Source organism: Panthera uncia, chromosome C2, assembly GCF_023721935.1.
Source record: "Panthera uncia isolate 11264 chromosome C2, Puncia_PCG_1.0, whole genome shotgun sequence".
Classification (NCBI taxonomy): domain Eukaryota; kingdom Metazoa; phylum Chordata; class Mammalia; order Carnivora; family Felidae; genus Panthera; species Panthera uncia.
Window position 1 is genome coordinate 109,926,056 of NC_064810.1, and position 18,742 is coordinate 109,944,797.

Here is an 18,742-nt window from a genome sequence, read left to right on the forward strand (position 1 = left end):
GTACTGTGTATTTGAAGTTGCTGAGAGTAGATTCAAAAGTCCTCATCACACACAAAAAATTGAAACTATATGAGGTGATAGAAATGCCAACTAACCTTATGGTGGTAATCATTTTGCAGTATATACATATACCAAGTCATCATGTTGTGCCCCTTAAATTTACACAATGTTGTATGTCAATTATGTCTCAAGAAAGTGAGGGAGAATAAAAGATCATCTAAGGAAAGATTATGGATTGAATGCTGAGGTGTGCCAACACTTGACAGTTGAAGAGTGGAGAAATGATGAGCAAAGAAGATTGAGAAATCAAGAACAGTAAGACTGAGCGTTAAGTTCCACATTCCAAAAGCAGGAGATCATTCAGTGCTACAGTTCCTACAGATAAGCAAGATAAGGTTGGCTGAGAATTCACTGACACATTTAGCAGTGTGGAGCCATTGGTGACACACTCAAGAGTATTTTGATGGACTTGTGGATTAAAACACAAATTGCAGTGGATATAACAGAGAACAAATGGAGAAGAATTGGAGCCTAGTATTAACACTTTTGAGAATTTCCTTTAAAGGAAAAGAGAGAATGTGGTGGTAGCTGGAGGACAATATGGTATTCTGCAAGATTCCTTCCTTAGTTCATTCATTTGTTCGTTTGTTCGTTCATTTTAATGGAAGAACTAACAATGTTTGAATATGGAGGAGGAAAATTAATAAAGAGGGAAAGGTTTATCTTTCAATGTTTTGGAGCATTGGCTTTGTTAGGCAAGAGGGAATGGAATCTGTAGAAGGCTCAGTTTTATGTAAGAACACATAGTTACAAAGTAGAAGTCAGAGTGTTTGTAAATAATGTAGATGCAATGGTAAACAAGGTAGACTGGGAAGTCCTCTTTCATTTGCTTCAGTGAACTACATAGTTGATTGATAGTGAGGAGACGTGTGTAAGAGGTCTGAGAAGAAAAGAGAAGGTGTGAATGTATAGGCAATGCCAATGCAATAGGAAAAAGTGTGGGATTTCTGGGTAGTTTTAAGGTCCGCTTGGTTTCAGTTGCTAGGGGTCCACAGAATTGTCTACTTTTCTCCAGGCTCATTTGGCTGTGAATGTCCAGGCAAAGTTGAATTTAACTACAATTAAGGTTGTGCCAGGTAAGTGTATGAGTTAGAGGGAGAGGCAAGCAATTTAGAGTACCTACAATGGAAGGACTAAATTGATACACCATGGTATCTAAGCTGGGAGAACAAACATGTATGGGTATTAATTTAGAAAGGAAGGAAAAATAAGCAATAATTATAATAGATTCTCATGGCTCAATACCCTTGTAAGTTTGGGAAATTATTGAAGTTGGGATATCAACAGGGACTGAAATGAAAGACAAGAGAGAGTAGTCAGGGAGTAGAGTATCAGAAGTTGAGTTTATGAAGAAAAAGACTTACTGGTAATGACAAAATCTAGGGTGTAGCCAATCACAAGAACAAGTGGCTGAGACCTGATATAGGAAATAACACTGTAAGAAAGGAGGATAAAAAAGCCTAAGTTGAAAGAGTATTGGAAGGATCTTCTAGGTGGATTTTGTAATCCCAATTCTCAATGGAGTGTATGGATAGAATTATCAGTAATCCACAAGGTGAACTCTACAAGGAAAAATGGGCAGTGGCTCAGAAGTCTACATATGACAGCAATAAGGAGAGATAGTGGATAACTACAGTTTGGAGGCAAGGACTTCAATGGTGGGGATGTTAAAGAAGATAGAGGGAGAATGGCCTGGAAAGAGTAGTGAAGAGCTACAGGATGCTTCCCCCATTTTTAGGCACATTAGTATAAGGGAGTCACTGACTTCAAGGGATATAGGAGAATCAGCTTATAATAAAAGATAGATTTTAGTTAGAGTGGGAAAATAAGACATTATAGAGAAGAGTTGGAGGTTTGAAGTATGGAGATTTTACTATTAATCAGCCATGATTTTTGGAGGGAACAGCAGAAAGGTTCAGGAAGGAGAAAGTAGGAGATAAGGTAAGATAAGACAATATTCAGAGTCCTGAGTAACTGAGAGTCTGAGATATGTATAGTATTGGGAGCCCTGGACATAAACAGGGTGAAGAATGCAATTTGTGTCAACCAGCGAAGTGGGGGTGAGGATTGCAGTGAATGTGGGCTGTACGTCTAGAGAGAACATAATGGTGGAGAGAGAAGGCCGCTGGAACTGGAACACAGGAAAAAAAGAAACACACATCACTGCTGAGTGCAACAAAGGCAGAGGGAATAATTGAAATGTTATAAATGACAGAATAATAATCATATTTACATTATGAAAGAGTCTCCCCATGCATGTGCACATGCACACATACAGACACACTTGCTTTCTTTTTCCACTTTTCTAATTTTGATTTTTATTTTCTCACGCTTGAATCATTGGAATAATTTCACAAGATTCTTAATTTCTAACTCAATTATTCTTACAAATATCTGAGTGTCAAGTAACTCTTTTTATCAAAATAATTTCATACTCAAGGAATTTCGCAGTACCTACTATATGGGATCAAGTCTAAACCCCTAATTTCCAACTCAGCAAGTCTAGCCAACACAGCCTATTCACCTTCTAGTCCACTACATTACTCTTTTGCACACTACATGTTCGATGGCACACTCTTTTATTTTTCAATTCATGATATTCCTCCTCTTGGAATGCTCCCTCCAATACCACTTGTCAAAACTCTACTTATTTTTAAAGTTACAAATCAAATCTAACTTACTTTGTAATATCAGCTGGAGATAATATCTTCTGCCACTAAATTCCCACACATATGTTAGTACATTTAATTATATATAAATATTTATACATTAAGTGTGTGTATATATATAATATATATATAATAGTAATTTAATTATACATACATTTAAATATAACCATAAGATAGTATCTCCAAAAAGCTGAATTTGTGACAATTGATAATTATGTGGAAATAGACACTTTTGATGCCTAAGATCATATTTTATACATTAGCTGCCCACTGCCCCTGGACATGGCCTGCAAAATGTTGGACAGAAATACTATTTCAAAATATGTTTTAAAAGGACTACAAGTAAGTTTATACTATGTATAGTTGAGAAAACACTAGAATTTTAGTTCTTTAATTCTAAATTTGATGTTTATAAAGATATTTCTTGACTTCTCAATTTTAAGTATTACCTTTGACTTTCTTCTGAAAGGTAAGTACATACAGTCTTACCTACAATTAAATGCAATTACCTTTTTTCATCATCCCTACAAAATCAGATCATACTTTTTGTTAGGTTTCCATCAGTATCTACCATATTATTGCAGTGTATTGTCTAAATACATAAATTTCATTTCAGAAAGGTAAAATTTAATATTAAAAAGAATATGTCAAAGCCAATTTTTCAGGATAACAAAGAATAATACAACTTTATGTAGTGTAAGTTGATAAAACTATAAAATAGTTAAACAAAATTATTTTTAAAAGCCCTGAAGACACACACCAGAAACCGAAGGATACACAAGTTATTTTGCAGAAACGCTTAAAATTCTGTAATTATATATAATTATTCAGTATAGGAAGTTAAGATGAGAACTAATAAGAAATACGTTGAGTGATATAATGGTTTTTTGTGTGGAGTTTATAAAAATAATGAAAATGGTAAAATTATAACTTCACAATTTGATGGATACCATATCAATTTCATTCATTTCAAATATTATAGGAATGAACTATACAACGAGATAACTAAATTAAAAGAAAAATAGAAATCTAATCATCAACTTGTTTAGCACTGTACTTCTAGAATACTGAAGCTTCTGTAAATAAGATTATAAATTTAATATGATCAATTAATAAATTGAATAGACTAACAGAGGAAAATAGCTTGACAGTAATAAGGCAAAATAGGTTTCTTTTCATTCATAAAAAACTAAAAATTGAAGCATTCTTACAACAACAAATACAAATCTATTGTGACAAAAAAAATCAGAACAAAGTTGCTTCTGTGGCAGTGGGGCTAAGATTTGCTGGAGAAGGAGCATGAGGGAACTTTTGGGGAGTGATGGTAATGTTTTCTATCTCGATAGGGATAAGATTCACCCAGGTACTTGTTTGTTGGTCCTCAATGGATGATATATTTAAGATTTGTGCATTTCAAATATATAAATTTTGCCTCAAAGAAAGCAAAAACAATAGCTAGTATTTGGGTTAGTGAAGTGCACACTAAAATGTTTAGGGATGGAAAGTACTGATGTCTGCAATTTTGAAAAGCATGAAAGAATAAGTTGGGGTGATGGATAGATAGAGAATGGGTAAATAAATAGAGAGCTAATGAATCGGGTATAATAAGACATTTATTGTTACATCTAGGTGGTAGGTTCATGAGTATTCACTGTGAAATTCTTTCAGCTTTTTGGTATGTTTGAAAATGTTTATATTAAGGGTTGGAAAAGAAAGGACAAGAAGCTGAAAATAAAAACATAACCTTTCACACAAGGGGTGCCTTGTCACTAGATGTTCCTTAAGGGTAATGTATTGACCTAAATATCTATATTTGTAAAACAAACAAAATGCAACTACAGCCATTAACTCTCCACCTACAGAGCCAAAAAGGAACTCAGAAGGGGAAATACTGAAAAGAGCAGAAGTAAACAAAATTGAAAGCTAAATGAAATCGGTTATTTGAATTTCCAAAGAGTCAAAGTATCAGCCTAATTAATGAAAGACAGATATAATGTGTCATTAAATAAGAACTAGAGAAAGATCATCCACTAGACAGTTGAAATATTTAAATAATACAAATTTTTATTTCCAACTGGAAATGGAAAACTACTTAAAAATACAAAATAGCAAAACTAATAGTATCAAACAGACAACTTGTGAGGAACAATAAAAGCGGAATTAATGGTAAAAAGGAAACAACTTCAAAAATAAACTGCATGGAATTTTTCAAAATTTTTTAGTGATGAATGATTCTTATGGTACAAATACTTCTCTAAGATATAAATAGCATGTTTATTTCTGGTTTATTTTAGCAAGAATAAAAAATGTGGTTTTTCTCTCAGTCTTGACCAGAGCAAAACCAAAAGGCAAATATTAGCATTAGCGTATTATAAAGATAGATACAAAGAGCTGAAATAAAATCTTAGAAAATAGGTTTTAGTTTATTTCTTGTGAGAGGGGGGAGGGACAGAGAGAGAGGAGGAGAGAATCCCAAGCAGGCTCCTCATTGTCAGCGCAGAGCCTGATGTGGGACTCAAGCTCATGAACCCATGAGCTCGTGACCTGAGCCAAAATCAAGAGTCAGACGCTTAACCAACCAGACGCTTAGCCACCCAGGTGTTTCAGAAAATAGTTTAAATTTTTTTTTAAATAGGGTGTTGAAAAAATATCTCAGAAAATAGAGTTTAGTCTGTAACATGCTAAGATTTTTACTTCAAAAGTGACATAGAAAAGTTTTATGATGTCAATATATTATTTAAAGAAACTAATGGATAAAATTAGGTTTTACCCTGGAATATGCAAAGAAGGCTTTGGATAATATGCTTATCTCCCTCAACAAAATCATAAAATTTGGGAGGGAAATGTATGAGAAAGCCCACTCACACTTAGGAAACCCCTCTAACCCCCAGGCCCTGCTGAGCTTTTGGTTTGGTGGTGGCATCACGTGATTTGACCTGTGGCTCAAATGGCCTGGTTTGGGAAAATATACCCAATAATCAGATTTCTCTTTGAAAAGTTTGGGTAACTAAGAATATGAACAGCAAGAGGGGCAGAAATCAGCATATATCAGGGTTTTCTATGGAGTGATGGGTGTGGTTCTATCATTTATTTAATTTAATTTTTTTGAGAGAGAGAGAGGGCACAAGTGAGTGAGGGGGAGAGAGAGAGAGAGAGAGAGAGAGAGAGAGAGAGAGAGAGAGAGAGAAAAGCAGGGCTCACCCAAAGTAGGGCTCATGCTCACCTGAAATGAGTCTCAGGAAACAGGCCTTGAGCTCACCCAATGTGCGACTCAAACTCACAAACTGTGAGATCATGACCTGGGCTGAAATCAGATGCTTAACAAGTGAGCCACCCCATTTATTCAATTTTAACAAGTGAGCCCCATTTATTCAATTTTAAATCAGAAGACTGAAGCAAATAAAAAGAACCCCCCCTGAGAGATCAAGAATCTGGGGTTCTAGGTGCTTGTTACCCTCTTTTTCCTTGAGATTTGTTCTGTGTGGTCCTGCCCTTGGCTCTCTAGGATCTGTTCTTTATGTTTTAATAATTTCACTCTCACATTTCTTCTCCACTAACTGCTCTATTACGTAGCTGGCTGTAATGTGTTTCTTTTACTTGAAACCAAAGAGCCTCAACTAAACAGAATGGACAAAAGTTGCCTAATCATTATATACTTGAAGTGCCTAACACATAAGAGCAGATTAATTATTTGTTGAATAATTTACAAAATAGAACGTGTAATTGATTAAAATTCCAACGAGGAAATAATTCACCATTTTAGACATGTTTTTACAATCATAAAAATATGGAGAGTGGTTAACTTTGATTCATATCTTATTCAGTAACAAATTATAGCTAGGTGAAAAAAACAAACATTTTAAAAGAGTGTTAGTTTGGTTTTTATGAAACAACTCTAAAGCTTCCATTTCTACATCTGAATATAGGTTGCTATTATGTGATATAGTCGTGGCAGTTTTAATTTATAAAAAAATAAATATTTGATGAAATAAATTCCCTAAGGGCTTCTATACATTTCTATTAAATGAAATAAGGATAAAAGTATGACTTTCTCCATTCTTGGGGAAGAACGGAGTACCTTTGTATACTGAACACTCATGCATGTCAAATTCTACACATTGGATTTTAAAATACAAAGTTAACCTCCAAATATTATATTTCAAAACTCATTTTTTAGAGATTCAATACATTGTTACACAAGAAGCAATAGATACCCTTTTTACAAAATCAACATATTATTTGTGAAGATAGAGACTATATGAACAAGATTACTTCCTAGTTATTCCTTCCCTGTATTGATTTGGGAAGGATTTATTTGGTTTTTAAGTATAAAATACTGTGATAGGCACTGGACAGGAATACAGAAATGAAAAGTAGGTGAACTACTACTAATAAAAAAGAGGATGAAATTAATTATCAGTAAAATTAAGGACGTAAAGTTCTTATCAGAGAACTAAAGGAAGAGGATATGCTTTTGAGTTGAATCTCAGGGATTTAAATGGATTATGTTCAGCCAAATGATGTTAATTGACCAAAGACCTGATGTGATTTGGCATAATTGATTTTGTCATGTTTTATCATTTGTTCCTAGAAATGGAATTATAGGTTGATCAGTGGCAGACTTTGGAGGCAAAGAATGGTTTTTAAACATACAGTGATTAATAAAACTGAAGAGAAAACAAAATCGTGGGGTGCGAGGTGGCTCGGGTGGTTAAGTGCCTGACTCTTGATTTCTGCTCAGGTCGTGATCTCATGGTTTGTGAGTTTGAGCCCCGTGTCAGGCTCTGTGCTGAGAGTGTGGAGCATGTTTGCGATTCTCTCTCTTCCTCTCTCTCTGCCCCTCACCAGCTAATGCATTCACTCTCTCTCTCTCTCAAAAATAAATAAACTTTAAAGCAAACAAACAAACAAAAACCACAAAATCACAACGCTGACTTCAACCTAGCACTGGTAGGAAGTAAATGTGGAAACAACAGCAAATTCCAAACTCCTATTTATGCCACATCTTGTTAATTGTGTTTAATTTGTAGCCCTTAGTTGCTCTGAGTCTCATATAATAGCTAGTGGATGCTAACAACCAATTGACTTGGAGCTAACATGGTCAGAAAATAGCATATCAGGAGAAAGGAATGACAAGGATAGATGCAGAGCAGAGTCTTTGGAGGGCAAAACTTGGTAGGCCTCTTGTGATAAGTACTGAAAAGACTCCACCTCAACTTGGAGAGACCTGATAGGCTAAGCCGAGTCATATGAAAACCTGATAAGAAATTCATATTTTTCTTTATGAAGTTAAGAAACTGAACTATCATCATTCTTTGTCTTGCTATACGCTGCATTTTCAGAAAGTGGTCCTCTTACTAATGGTAAGACATCAGATGACTATAGGAAATACTGTGACATTCACTCACATAGTGAGAAAAGTATTTACCTCCTTCTCAATTACTTTTTAAGAAAGGCTGATTTAGATTATCTCAAGTTTTTAATATTTTTTAATGCTTGCTACTACTTTTTTTTTTTAAAAGGGGGTATACAGCCTCAGGTTCAGAACATTGACAGGCAAGGGGACTCAGATAGCATGTATTTATTAGTATTCTGTGTTCATTTTATATTCATGACAGGTAACACAGGTGTCTTGATGATGATACAATATGAAGTTTTACTTTTTAAGAATAAATATATTTAATTTACAATAGTTAACTACTAAAAAAAAATAAGAGAATTAATTGCAAAGGTGGCACATGGATATGGCAAAAATCAGGAGGCTCTTATGCAAATTAGTGAAGTGTTGAGATATTGTTCTGAGCTGAGGGAGAATATGAGGGGGTGTGCTGTAGATTTAGCAGGACGCAATCACCTAGAAGTCCCAGAACGGAAATGAATAGGCCCCTTCCCTCCATATACCTACAGTTCAATTGACGAAACAGGGTTCTCTGTAAGTCAGTGTTAGGTAATTTTGTTCATGATAGATGGCTTTGGGAAAGCCAAGCCAGCTGTTGCTTTTTATCCTGTAAACTATCAAAGCAGGGAGAGAGATGTTTGCTCTCTCTTTTATTTCTGTTAACATCATAATAAAATATGGCCTGTTCTGTTGTTTGTCTTTGACCTCCAGGTTAGTTGCATCTTTCCTACAAAGTTGCTCAAGCTGGTTATTTTTTCATTATTGGTAAGAAAGGAAGAGGCAGATCCAACTTAGATGTGTAGTTTTCTTTTTAACTGGGTTTCTGTTTTTATTTTGGATGTATTTTATCAGGAATGAATTTATGGGGCCATAAAGAGTCTTCTTTACAATTAAAAATGATTCTCTTTTTAAAGAAGTATACTTTGCTTTTCAAAATTAAAGTCATAATTTCTTAATTGATTCCCTCTATTCTGTACCAAAATAAAACATGTATGTGAATAAGAAAGGAATTAACTGTAGAATGTGATATATTTTATAATAAAATATTTATTCAGTTATGAATTTTTAATTAGTTATAATTTTTAATGAAAAATTTTAACCATTAAGTATTTTGGTAACAGACTTATGATTGTGTTATACTCAAACTATCAAACTAAATCAAATAAAACTCAAATAATCAGACCAGGAAAGTAACATCAATATAGTAATTAAATATTGTGTTAGTTAATTATATTGACTCTTAAAAATAAGTTACTAAATACTGTATTTGACAATTTTTCAATACTGCCCTATTTAGTGGTCTTAACAAATTTGTGGATCTTGAGTTATTTGCTAATGGATACAGAATTTGAACCTATCATTTTGTTGGTAGATGATCTCAGTTACAAACAAAAAAAGTTTACAAGCCCAATAGATATTAGACTATCTACCACCTATTTCCTTCTGTCTAGAGCTACTCCAATTGCTTAGTCCAAATATTCTAAACCATCTTCCCTTTCGGAGTATGTTCATTCTAAACCTGATCAGCAGCCAATCTGTCTTTTGATCAATTACTCCTATTATTGTTCAATCCATTTGTTCATAGTCTCATCTTTGCATAAGCTCAATTATTTTGAAAGCTCACTGGAAGGACTGGCGTGCTTGTGAAATATAGTTCCTTGAAACTTGTAACATTCTTTGCTTCAGTATCACTGATGTTACAAATATGTGGGGTTTATTTTTATTTTATTTTATTTTATTTTATTTTATTTTATTTTATTGGCTTTTGTTTTCCCTCAGAGCTCATGACATTCCTTTCCCATACTCTGCCAAGAAGCATTTCAGATTACCATCAGTATGCTGGATATTTCAGCAAACACTTCCAGGAGGTTGTCAGTTTCTTTCACAACATTACTGCAGCTTTGCTTTAGCTGAGTTTGTTTCTTTTGAAATGCTTGGAGGAGCTGAACACCCAATCATAATAGAGAAAAATCAATGTCTTTCTTTTGTGGTATGCTGCCTTCTGCTGGTAGCTCATTTAAAGCAAGTGAATATTATATTTTAAAATAAATGTTAAACGCTGAAAGAAATTTAAGAAATGTTTCTCACACTTGAGCACTTGTGGACTACCAGAAATATCTCTGAAAATGACAAAGATCCTTAGACTATATATTAAAAAACTCTTCCTGACAAATTTAAAGCCTCTACTTTAGGTTTTGGCTTCATGAACACATCCAGTTATAAGGTGTTCATCTAAATGATCTACAATTTGTGTGTACAGTTAAATTATAAGAATTATGAAAACAAAATACTTGTAAATTCCTCCAGAACGCTTGCAGACACTCAGATCTGTAGACCTCAGTTTGACCTTCAGACTTCAGTCTGAAAAATACTAACCAACTCCTACACTATCATTTTACGAGTAAGAAATCTAAATCCAAAGATATGAAAGAGGTTTTGTCCATAATCACCAAAAATTTTCAGGCAAAGCATTGGTGAAAAAATTGTGTGTGTGTGTGTACATATGCAAGTGTATGTACATATAACATAGTTTGTGCCCACCTGGATTTCTTTTCCTTTCAACCTGAAACAACATAATGTACTGTACTGTACTTAGAGATTATGGTCATATCAAAACCTGGGACACTACTTGGGAAGATGACATTGTGATTAATTATAATGTTTATGTTTTTTCTTTATTCATTTTATGAAGAATCTATTAAGAATTTCATTCAAATATGGAAAACTAAAAATGTATTCTCCCACCAAACAGGAAAACAAACAAAAGAAACAAATCCCCTAATGCATGAAAGAACTGTGTATAATATAAAAGATAAAAAAAGACATGGATTAAATAATAAAAAACTAAGTCAAATATAATATAGATTATTAATATTATATTATAGTTTAGAGATACCTAGTTTAAATACTCAAATTTTGGGGGCGCCTGGGTGGCTCGGTCGGTTAAGCGTCCGACTTCGGCTCAGGTCATGATCTCATGGTCCGTGAGTTCAAGCCCCGCGTCGGGCTCTGTGCTGACAGCTCAGAGCCTGGAGCCTGTTTCAGATTCTGTGTCTCCCTCTCTCTCTGCCCCTCCCCTGTTCATGCTCTGTCTCTCTGTCTCAAAAATAAATAAACGTTAAAAAAAATAAATAAATAAATACTCAAATTTTAAGAACTTATAATAAGTATACTGACCTATTAGTCATCAAAATAGACCATTGGAGAGTTATCATTGGACACATTTACAACCTACAAATGTTGGCACTTAAAGTCTAGGCAAATCTGGCATGATATATTCAAAGTGCTGAATGGGGAAAATCTGCAGTCAAGAATACTCTACCCAACAAGGCTATCATTCAGAATAGAAGGAGAGATAGTTTCCCAGACAAAAACTTGGGAGTTCATGACCACTAAATCAGCCCTGCAAGAAATTTTTTTTAACTTTTTTAACATTTTTATTTTTTTTGAGAGGCAAAGAGAGACAGTGAGCAAGCAGATGAGGGGCAGAGAGAGAGGGAGACACAGAATCCAAAGCAGGCTCCAGGCTCTGAGCTGCCAGCACAGAGGCCTACGTGGGGCTCGAACCCATCAACTGTGAGACTATGACCTAAGGTTGGATGCTTAACAGACTGAGCCACCGAGACACCACAGCCCTGCTTGAAATATTAAAGGAGACTCTTTGAATGCAAAGGAGAGACTAAAAGTGATAGTATTAAGGCAGAAAACACCAAAGCAGTAAAAAATGAATATTTCTGTAAAAATTAGTCAAGAATTCACACACACAAAAAAAAACAACCATGAGATTTGATAACACATACCTAAAACATGGGGAAGAGAGAATAATGCGTTCAAACTTGAGTGACCATCCTAAAACAGCAGAATGCACATCCTTTTCAAGTGCACATTGAACATTCTCCAGAACGGATTACATATTAGGTCACAAAACAGGCCTCAAGAAATACAAAAGACCGAAGTCACACCATGCAACTTTTCTGACCACAACACTATGAACCTAGAAGTTAAGCACAAGAAAAAAAAAATCTGAAAAGACCATACATAAATGGAAGTTAAGCAACATGTTATTAAACAATGAATGAATCAACCAGGAAATAAAAGAAGAAATAAAAAATATATGGAAACAAATGAAAATGAAAACAATGGTTCAAAACCTTTGGGATGCAACAAAGTGGTCCTCAGAGGGAAGTATATAGCAATTCAAGCCTACCTCAAGAAACAAGAAAAATCTCAAATAAACAACCTAAACTTACACCTAAAGAAGCTAGAAAAGAAGAACAACAAAAAAAAAACCCTAAACTAGTAAAAGAAAGCAAATAATAAAGCTTATAGCAGAAATAAATGATACAGAAAGTAAAAACAAAACAAAACAAAAAAAAACCCAAAGCAAAAACAAATAGCAACAACAAAACAACTCCCCCTCCCCCCACACACACACACAATAGAACAGATGAATGAAACCAGGAGCTAGTTCTTTGAAAATTAATAAATTTGAAAAATCTCTAGCCACACTTATCAAAAAGAAAAGAGAAAATGACCCAAATAAATAAAATCAGAAATGAGAGAGGAGAAATAACCAATACTACAGATATGCAAACAATTATAAGATAATATGAAAAACTACATGCCAACAAATTGGACAATCTGGAAGAAATGGATAAATTCCTAGAAACATAAACTACCAAAACTGAAACAGGAAGAAATGGAAAAACTTTAACAGACTGATAACCAGAAAGAAACTGAATCAATAATCAGAAAACTCCCAACAAAGGAAAGTCTAGAACAAGATGGCTTCTCAGGCTAATTCTACATGTATGTATGTATGTATGTATGTATGTATTTATTTATAAATATTAATTTCTTTTTGAGAAGGGGAGGTGGAGGAGCAGAGAGGACACAGAGGATCTGAAGTGGACTCTGTGCTGACAGCAGAGAGCCCAATGAGGGGCTTGAACTCATGAATCATGACCCGAGCTAACGTTGGACACTTAACTGACTGAGCCACCTAGGCATGCCTCTACCAAACATTTAAAGAAGAGTTAATACCTATTCCGCTCAAACTATTCCAGAAAATGGAAAAGGAGGAGAAAATTCCAAATTCATTCTATGAGGCCAGTATTTCCCTGATACCAAAACCAGATAAAGACACCACTAAAAAAGAGTATAGGCCAATATCCATAATGAACATAGAGACAAAGATTCTCAATAAAATACATGCAAATTAAATCCAGCAATACATCAAAAAATAATTCACCACTATCAAGTGGGATTTATTCCTAGGTTGCAAGTGTGGTTCAATATTTGCAAATCAATCAGTGTATACATCACATCAAGAAGAGAAAGTCTAAGAGATGCATATCATTTCACTATATGCAGAAAAAGCATTTGATAAAGTACAACATTCATTCATGATAAAAATCCTCAATAAAGTAGGTGTAGAGGGAACATACCTCAACATAATAAAAGCCTTTTATGAAAAACACACAGCTAATATCCTCAATGGAGAAACACTGATAGCTTTTCCTCTATGGTCAGGAAAAAGACAGGGATGTCCACTTTCACCACTTCTATTCAACATAGTAGTGGAAACCTTAGCCACAGCAGTCAGATAACAGAAAGAAATAAAAGTCATCTAAATTATTAAGGAAGAAGTAAAGCTTTCACTATCTGCAGATGACATAATACTATATATAGAAAAGCTGAAAGACCCCACCAAAAAAAATTGCTAGAACTGATATACAAATTCAGTAAAGTCATAGGATATCAAAGTGGTGTGCAGAAATCTGTTGCATTTATATACTGCAATAATGAGGCAGAAGAAGGATAAATTACAAAAACAATCCCATTTACAACTGCACCAAAAATAATAAGATACCAAAGAATAAACTTAACCAAAGAGGCAAAAGACCTATACTCTGAAAAGTATAAAACACTAATGAAGGAAATCGAAGGTGACAAAAAGAAATGGAAAGACATTCCATGCTCATGGATTGGAAGAATAAATATTGTTAAAATGTTCATACTACCCAAAGCAATCTACACATTTAATGCAATCCCTATCAAAATATCACCAGCATTTTTCATAGAACTAGAACAAACAATCCTAAAATTTTTATGTAACCACAAGAAACCCTGAACAGCCAAAGCTACCTTGAAAAAGAAAAGCAAAGCTGGAGGCATTACAATTTAGTACTTCAAGTTATATTATAAATCTATAGTAATCAAAAAAGTTTGGTACTGGCACAAATATAGACACATAGATCAGTAGAACAGAATGGAAAACCCAGAAATGAGCCTACAGTTATATGGTCAATTAATCAAAACCATAATGGGATATCACCTCACGTGTGTGAGAAACTCAAAAACACAAGAAACAATAAATGTTGGCAAGATTATAGAGAAAGAGGAATGCTTGTACACTGTTGGTAGGAATGCAAACCAATACAGTTACTCTGGAAAACACTACAGAGGTTCCTCAAAAAGTTAAAAATAGAACTACTATATAATCCAGCAATCACCCTACTAGGTATTTACTTAAATAAAACAAAAATATTAATTCAAGAGATACTGCACCCCAGTGTTTATAGTAGCATAACTACAATAACTGAATTATAGAAACAGTCCAAGTATCCATTGATTGATGAATGGATAAAGATTTTATATACATGTATATTACATATATGCTTTATATACATATATACATTTTATATATTTTATTTGCAAAGACATGGATGGAGCTCCAGAGTATTATGCTAAGTGAAATGGTCAGAGAAAGACAAACACCATATGATTTCACTCATATGTAGAATTTAAGAAACAAGACAAGCAAGCAAAGGGAAATAGAGAGAGAGAGAGAGAGAGAGAGAGAGAGAGAGAGAGGAAGGGAGGGAGGGAGGCAGACGAAACAAGAAACCAGATTTTGAACTATAGAGAACCAGCTTATGGTTACCAGAAGGGAGGTGGGTAGGGGATGCGTTAAATATATCTGTTAAGTCCTTCTGGTCCAGGTATCACTCAAGCACATTGTTTCTTTATTGATTTTCTACCTATATGTCCATTATAGGCAGACATATGCCATATGTCCTATATGTCCATTATTATAAGTGGAGTATTAAAGTCACCTGCAATTACCATATTCTTATCAATTAGTTTGTTTATGTTTGTGATTAACTGCTATTTATATTTGGGAGTTCAAAGTTGGGGCATAAACTCTTCTTGGTGGATATAATGCCCTTCTTCACTCTTGTTACAGCCTTTAGTTTAAAATCTAGTTTGTGTAATATAAGTATGGTTACTCCAGCTTTCTTCTGACTTCCAGTAGCATGATAGATGGTTCTCCATTCCCTCATTTTCAATATGAAGATGCCCTCAGATCTAAAATGAGTCTCTTGTAGACAGCATATAGATGGATCTTGGTTTTTTTATCCATTCTGATACCCTGTGTCTTTTGATTGGGGCATTTAGCCCATCTACATTCAGAGTTATTATTGAAAGACATGGATTTAGTGTCATTATGTTATCTGTAGGTTTCATGCTTGTGGTGATGTGTCTGGTCCTTTGTATTCTTTTTTTTTTTTAATTTTTTTTTTTTTTTTATTTTTGGGACAGAGAGAGACAGAGCATGAACGGGGGAGGGGCAGAGAGAGAGGGAGACACAGAATCAGAAACAGGCTCCAGGCTCCGAGCCATCAGCCCAGAGCCTGACGCGGGGCTCGAACTCACGGACCGCGAGATCGCGACCTGGCTGAAGTCGGACGCTTAACCGACTGCGCCACCCAGGCGCCCCTTCTTTGTAGCATTCTATTCACAGAGTCCCCCTTAGGATCTCTTGAAGGGCTAGTTTGGTGGTCATGAACTCCTTCTGTTTTTGTCTGGGAAAGCCTTTATCTCTCCTTCTATTCTGAATTACAGCCTTGCTGGATAAAGGATTCTTGGTTGCATATTTTTCCTATTCAGCACATTGAAAATTTCTTGCTACTCCCTTCTAGCCTGCCAAGTTTCAGTAGATAGGTCTGCTACTACCCTTATGTGTCTACCCTTGTAGGTTAAGGCCCATTTGCCCCTAGCTGCTTTCAGAATTCTCTCTTCATGTTTGTATTTTGCCAGTTTTGCTATGATATGTCATGCAGAAGATCGATTCCTGTTATGTCTGAAGGGAGTACTCTGTGCCTCCTGGATTTCAATGTCTGTTTCCTTCCCTAGATTGGGGAAGTTCTCAGCTATGACTTGTTTAAGTACACCTTCCACCCCTTTTTCTCTTCTTCTTCTGGAACTCCATTGATATGGATATTATCACATTTCATTGAATCACTTATTTCTCTAATCCTCCCTCGTGATCTAGTATTTTCTTATCTTTCTCAGCTTCATCATTTTCCATAATTTTATCTTCTATTTCACTTATTCTCTCTTCTGCTTCCTCCATCCTTGCTGTCACAGTATCTATTTTATTTTGCACCTCATTTACAACACTTAATTCATCATGACTATTTCTTAGTTCCTTGAATCTTCAGCAACAGATTCTCTTCTGTCTTCTATGCTTTTTTCAAACCCAGCTATTAATCTTATGACAATTATTCTAAATTCTTGATCAGATATATTATTTATATCTGTTTTGAGCAATTCTTTAGCTATCATTTATTCCCGGAATTTCCTTTGGGAATTCTTCCATTTCATCATTTGACTAGTTTTCTGTCCTTTATGTGTTTTAATAGCTTATTATGTGTCCTACACCTGCAAGTACTACTATATTAAAAAGGGGTCATACACTGTCCAGGGCCTGGCCCTTCAGGAGGTGTTTTTGGAGTGTGTTGCGTGCTCTCTGTCGTTGTGACTGTGGTTGCTTTATGTCCTTACTCACAGTAGTGGTTTCAACTTTCCATCATGTGTCCTTTGATTTGTTCAAGATAGATCACATACTGGATCACAAAACAGCTCTCAATAACTGGGATCATACCATGCATATTTTCAGATCACAATGCTATTAAACTGGATATCAACCGTAAGAAAAAATTTGGAAAGCCTCCACATGCCTGGAGGTTAAAGAACATCCAACTAAATAATGAATGGGTAAACTAGGCAATTAAAGAAGAAATTTAAAAATTTATGGAAGCAAATGAAAATGAAAATATGATAGTCCAAATGTTTTGGGATGCAGCAGAGGTAGTTCTAAGAGGAAAATACATTGCAATCTCAAGAAACAAGAAAAATCCAAAATACAAAATATAACCTCACACTAAAGGAACTAGAAGCAAAGCAACAAAGCCAGCAGAAGAAAATAAATGATAAAGATTAGAGCAGAAATAAAAAATATAGAATCCAAATAATAATAATAATAATCATAATAAAAAATAATAAACAAACGAAAACAAAACAGTACAACAGATCAATGAATCTAAAAGCTGGTTTTTTGAAAGAATAAACAAAATTGATCACCCCCTAGCCAGACTTTCTCATAAAGAAAAGAGAGAGAACTCAAATAGATTAAATCACAAATTAAAGAGGAGATATCACAACCAACACCACAGAAATACAAATAATTGTTAGAGAATACTATTAAAAGTTATATGCCAACAAACTTGACAACCTGGAATAAATGGACAAATTCTTAGACACCCACACACTACCAAAACTCAAACAGGAAGAAAGAAAATTTGAACAGACCCATAACCTGCAAAAACATTGAATCAGTTATTAAAAATCTCCCAACAAATAAGAGTTTTGGGACAAATGGCTTCCCAGGGGAACTCTACCAGACATTTAAAGCAGAGTTAATACCTATTCTTCTCAAGCAGTTCCAAAAAATAGAAACAGAAGGAAAGCTTCTGGATTCATTCTATGAAGCCAGCATTACCTTGATTCCCAAACCAGACAGAGACACCACTAAAAAGGAGAATTACACTCCAATATCCCTGATGAACGTGGATGCCAAAATTCTCAACAAGATACTAGCAAATCAAATTCAACAGTGTATTAAAAGACTTATTCACCATGATCAAGCAATTTCTAAAGACAACAGGCCACAGAATAATTTCATGTGCCTCCTTTTATATAAGGTAATAATACTCTAATTTATTTCATAAAGAAATTATTAGAAAATGCTTTCAAAATCAAATCCCAGGACACTGAATGAATACAAAAAAGCCCACAGCCAAATTGTTTCATATAGCATCTTTTTGATGATTGCTTCAGAGATCCAATTTCCATAACAGTCATGAAAATAAAAATATTTAAATTCTTGAAATATATATAGTTTATATAATATTTTCATTTTTAAAAAGAATTTTAGGAACTAAAGGAATTATTTTCCTTCAATTTATTCCAAGATGTTGGTTTTGAGGCATTTATTTATAGTTTTAAATATTTTCTGTATGTTCAATTGAAGCAGGCTGAAACGTTTTTCTAAACCACTTTAAAAGAGATGTTGGGGTGCCTGGGTGGCTCAGTCAGTTAAGCATCCAACTCTTGGTTTCACCTTAGTTCATGATCCCAGGGTCATGGAATCTAGCCCTGCTTTGGGCACTGCACTGAGCATGAAGCCTGCTTAAGATGATCTCTCTCTCTCCCCCTCTGCACATTTCCCCTGCCCGTGCTCTCTCCTGTCTCTCTAAAAGTAAAAATT